The following is a 5,726-nucleotide window of genomic DNA, read 5'->3' on the forward strand; positions in this document are numbered from 1 at the left end:
GAGGTGTGCAGGAGGCAGCTGATCGATGATTCTCTCTCATCAATGTTTCTAACTCTCTATCCCTCTCCCTTCCTCTCTGTAAAAAATCAATTAAAATATATTTTAAAAAAATAGTAGCAGTCTTGGTTATCAGATTGACTGTCGGGGCATTGCAGTGCTTGTATGCAAGTCACCCTTATTTTACCTAATAAGGCCCCAAAGCACAAGAGCAGTGATACTGGCAATTTGGATGTGTTTAGAAGGAGCAATAAAGTGCTCCCTTTAAGTGAAAAGGTGAGTACCGCACAATAAGATATTTTAAGAGAGAGACCACAATAACTTTTATTACACTGTATATTGTTAATAATTGTTCTATTTTATTTGTTATTGTTGTTAATTTCTTACTGTGCCTAACTGACAAATTAAACCTTATTATAGGTATGTACGCAGAGGAAAAAACATAGAATATATAGGGTTCGGTACTATCTGTGGTTTTAGGCATCCGCTGGGGGTCTAGGAATGTATCTTCTATGAATAAGGGGGGACTACTGAACAACAAATAAGAAAGCATTAGTGAAATAAAAGTACCAGGCAGACGCTGGCTAAAGAACAGTCGAAAAAAGGAAGGTTAGCTAACCTGTACTGTGAAGCTTCTTTGTGCGAGGCGCTGTGCACTTGTACACACACCTTTTCATTTAAATCTCAGAACAACCCTGTGAAATAACTGTAATTTATCTCCTTTGTTTCCAATAAGAAAATTAGGTTTCTAGTGTAAAGTCCTAGTTTAGGTGAGGGATTTAAAAAAATATATATTTTTACTGATTTCAGAGAGGGAGAGGAAGTAAGAGATAGAAACATCAATGATGAGAGAGAATCATTGATCAGCTGCCTCCTGCACACCCCCAACTGGGGATTGAGTCCAAAACCTGAGCAGGTGCCCAGACCGGGAATCAAACCTGTGACCTTCTGGTTCACAGGCTGATGCTCAACCATTGAGCCACGCCGACCAGGCGAGGTGAGGGATTTGAACCTAAATTGGTCTTATGTGCAAAACCATGTTCTTTCTACTCCCCAGCTGCCCTTCCGAAACCCTAAGAAAATTATTATATACACTCCCCAGACCTTAAGCACCAGGTAAGTAGTTTTTCAGCAATAAGCATCTGTGACTACAATTCCAGGGAGAGGAATAACCATGAATGCTGATGAGCTCAGCCCCACCAGGGGCAGCTCTATCATTAGGATTTATGTTTATTGACTTTGCTCGATTTATTAGGTGAAAGAGATCAAATTGCTTAATGTTCAATTAAATTGTACTTGTTGAGAACAGGGAAGTAATGAAGTCTTGGCAAGGTTTACGTTCTGCGGGGCTCCTGTAAATGTGGAGGTTCTAAGGAAACACATGGGTCTCACACCAACCAAGTCCCCCCACCCAGCCTTCTTCACCCAACGCTGCCCCCTCCACGTTCAGTCACTCCCAGAGTTTCCCACCAGGTTGCTGTTTATTTAGCCAGACTCTAACCCAGTGGTTCTCAACCTTCTGGCCCTTTAAATACAGTTCCTCATGTTGTGACTCAACCGTAAAATTATTTTCGTTGCTACTTCATAACTGTAATGTTGCTACTGTTATGAATCGTCATGTAAATATCTGATATGCAGGATGGTCTTCGGTGACCCCTGTGAAAGGGTCGTTCGACCGCCAAAGGGGTCGCGATCCACAGGTTGAGAACCGCTGCCTAACTGAAGAGACAGATTGTTGGGTCTGAATGCCAAAACGTGAAGGCTCGCTTTCCTTTCTAAAATCTGGGTTCAAAATTTGCACAGTTGTCCTAGTATTAAGTTATGCCACACATGAAAACCTCATAATAATGATTGATAACTTATAAATTTTTTCATTAAAATTACATGAAAGGGTTTCTCCATTTCTAAATATCCCGGGCTTTAGAAATACTCATTAAGTCGTACATTCAGGCAACCTCAGAGGAAACCAGGAGTGAGGTAACCTCTAATAATTGATAAGAGACAAGACGGAACAATATTAAACAGCATGGTAAATGACAAAAAATAAATAAGCATGTACTATATTTAAGAAATACATTTTGTCTTCTCTCTCTCTCTCTCTCTCTCTCTCTATATATATATATATATATATACATTTGCATTAACCAGGTAAGCATTTTTTAAAATCAGGAGCTAAGTATTTGCTTAAGAATATAGGGGAGCTTGTACAACATAGGGGGTGTATTATATGCCACTGAACTGTTCACTTAAAAGTGCTTCATTTTATGTTATGAATTTAACCTAAAAAAAAAAGTCAAGAGAAACAAAACATACATGGGAAAACCTTTATATATAGAAGCTAGACTAGTTGATCTCTAAGGTCCTTTCTAGTTTACATATTCTATGATTCTAAACAGAAAAATTTTGCTAATTGGCTGCAAAATCTTGGGAAGATAATTTGTCATGGAAACTTAGGCTGTAATATGAGGTAACCACCACTAGATGATGTCATTGCCTTCAGGGGGTGCTTATCTGAATGCTTTCAGGTTGACTGACAATCATGGACTTTAATACACTGTAAGCATGGACAGTCTACCTTGTAAGGACAGTCTATCTATCTTCATTTTTCTGCTGAGGAAACTGAGGGCCAGAGAAATTTAATGATATTCCAAAGGTCCAGTTAGGATAAATTCTCAAAATATAACACTTCCTTTTACTAACAACAATAAATTATTATTTTTTTCAAACCTCAGAGGGAAGGTAGGGGAGGGTGGGGGTAAGTGAGAGAGATCAACCACAGGACTTGTATGCATGCATATAAGCCTAACCAATGGACACAGACACCAGGGGGTGAGGACATGAGCGGGGAGGGGGGAGAGGGGAGCTGATGGGGGGATAAGGACACATATGTAATACCTTAATCAATAAAAAAATGAGGGCAAAGATGTGTTGTAAGTATATTACTCTTTTTAAGTTTGGAAGAGAGAAAGCTGTATTAATATTTGTTCAAAACTTTTCATTAATATTCAGAGGTATAGATCTCAAGGTCCTGGACTAAAGATATACTGCTGAATCCATTACCATTATTTGAGGATTAATTCTAGATAATGAATATAATATTAAAGTAAACATAGCTGACATTCAGAAAGCCAAGAGACACATGAAAACATGCTCAAAGTCACTAATCATCCAAGAGATGCAAATCAAAACAACAATGAGGTACCACCTCACACCTGTCAGAATGGCTATCATCAACAAATCAACAAACAACAAGTGCTGGAGAGGATGTGGAGAAAAAGGAACACTCGGGCACTGCTGGTGGGAATGCAGACTGGTGCAGCCACTATGGAAGACAGTATGGAGTTTCCTCAAAAAGTTAAAAATGGAACTCCCATTTGACCCAGTGATCCCACTTCTAGGAATATATCCCAAGAAACCAGAAACACCAATCAGAAAGGATATATGCACCCCTATGTTCATAGCAGCACAATTCACCATAGCTAAGATTTGGAAACTGCCTAAATGCCCATCAGCAGATGAGTGGATTAGAAAACTGTGGTACATCTACAATAGAATACTATGCTGCTGTAAAAAAGAAGGAATTCTTACCATTTGCAGCAGCATGGATGGAACTGGAGAGCATTATGCTAAGTGAAATAAGCCAGCAGTGAAAGAAAAATACCACATGATCTCACTCATTTATGGATAATAAAGAACATTATAACCTAATGAACAAAAAGAGATACAGAGGCAGAGAAGCATCGAACACACTGTCAAATTACAGCGGGAGGGCTGGGGAGTGCTGGGGCGGGGGGTAAGAGATCAATCGAAGGACTTACATGCATGCATATAAGCATAACGAAATGACACAAGACACTGGAAAGGTGGGGTAAGGGCATGTGCTGGGGGGTAGGGGAGGCCGGGGGAAGGTCAATGGGGACAAAAAGGAGACATATGTACTACTATTTGTAATACTTTAAACAAAATAAAATAAAAAATTTAAAAATAAAATAAAATGGGAATAAAAAAATAAAGTTAACATAGATGATATGATTATTCATAAATATGCCTTCCATTTGATTGTAAGAAACAAGACAACACTGTGAAGTAAAACTGAACGACTTTAAGATCCCTAGCTCTGTTTTACGATTTTTCTCATACACTGCTCTTTCCCGTAATCTAAACTGACTTTCTTGTTACCTTCCCCTCTGGATCTACTCAGAATCAGGTACAGTCCCCCACGAGCGTATCCTTCTGGCAGTGACTTCTTTGCTATCTTCGTAGGTGCTTATGGATTAACGTGTGAATGGTATCTCCTAGGGTTGAGCAGCGCACGACCAACACAACTGTTCACAGCAGCCCTGCTCACCCCGGGAAGGAAGGAGGCACGAAGGAGGCACTGGTGTGTCTAGCTTCCCAGTGAGCTCATCTTTTGTAATTTGCTTCTTTCTTAAGATACTAGTTACTGATGCTGAACAAAACAATGACACACCCCCCCCCCGCCCCCCAGCTTCTGCTTCTTGCAGATTGTGTCAACACAAAGGTAGCTTTGTGAAAATCAGCGATTTTCAACCAGTGTGTGGCAAGAATTTTTAAAACTTGCAGTACCTGACTATTTAGTCAGGGGCACTGACCTCTTTTCCCTTAGATTGTCACTTAAGAAAATTACAGCAGCCAACACAACAATAGCCTTCGGGTGTGAATGAATCAAAATTATACCTATTTTTTTTGTCAGATTGCCAAAAAATATATTTTTGGTGTGCAGCAAAACTGTAGTAATTAGGATATGTGTGCCATGAGATGAAAAAGATTGAAAATCGCTGTTCTAGATGCTTTTCTCCCAATTACAAGAGGCACAATCTGTCCGCTGCATGAAGGGGAAGTAGATAAACTTTCCCTCACCCCTCTGCAGGCTTGCCTGGTCTGGCCCTTGGACTACGTTTAAAAGGCAAGGGCAGCCAGCAGCTTTGTTCTAGTCATTGTTGTCTTATAAGATTAATTAAGAGAAGGTCAAAATAAATACAACCGTCTTTGAATTCAAAACCACAGACAGACTAGGGCTGTGAAACAATTACGTACAGTGATTTTCTCATAGTCCCACTAATCATAGAACATTCAACTATTCCTATCATTGAAGAGATAAAAAAATCGTAACAACAAAATTTGAAATATGTGAAAGCAAATTCCCACTAACGAGCAATTCACCTACTGAAAGATCACACGGAAAAGGCATTTCTAGGAAACTAAGTGCCTTATTCATAAACTCTGATTTCAAGGGGGAAAGCGTAAACGGCTAAAAACTTTATTTTGGAGAATAATTAGATCACTTGTTAATTAAAAATAATAGTGTTGCTTTTGGGATCAGATTACTCATTTTACTCAATTTCTTTGTATTTGGCTCTCAATTAGAAAATCCTAATAGGACATCAATGTGATCATAATCATAACAACATTTATTCTCTTTTCAGAATATTTTATACAACAGAGCGTGGCCACCAAATACTTTCTAAGCACATCAATGAGGTATAGCTTTTAGGAAAATAAGCACTGAATGAAACTGACACCCCGAAGTCCAAGCTGGACACAGGCTACAATTTCAGAAGTGTTTGCTCACGGCACAGATGGAAATCTTTTCATCAGATGCCCCACATTTAACTGTTCTCTACTCATTGCTGAGACCACCGAGACAGTAGCTTCAACAAGTTCTCAAAGCAGAGAGTTCAGGCTCAGGTTTGTAGTCAGCGAGGTCC

General features: G+C 39.3%; 1 protein-coding gene across 4 annotated transcripts in view; it reads right to left on the reverse strand.

Moving 5' to 3' along the window:
• LTBP1 (latent transforming growth factor beta binding protein 1) overlaps positions 1–5,726 on the reverse strand; it is a 208,157-nt gene that overhangs the window by 13,122 nt on the left and 189,309 nt on the right. The gene's annotated exons all lie outside the window — the stretch shown is intronic.

Source organism: Myotis brandtii, unplaced genomic scaffold (assembly GCF_000412655.1).
Source record: "Myotis brandtii unplaced genomic scaffold, ASM41265v1 scaffold953, whole genome shotgun sequence".
Classification (NCBI taxonomy): Eukaryota; Metazoa; Chordata; class Mammalia; order Chiroptera; family Vespertilionidae; genus Myotis; species Myotis brandtii.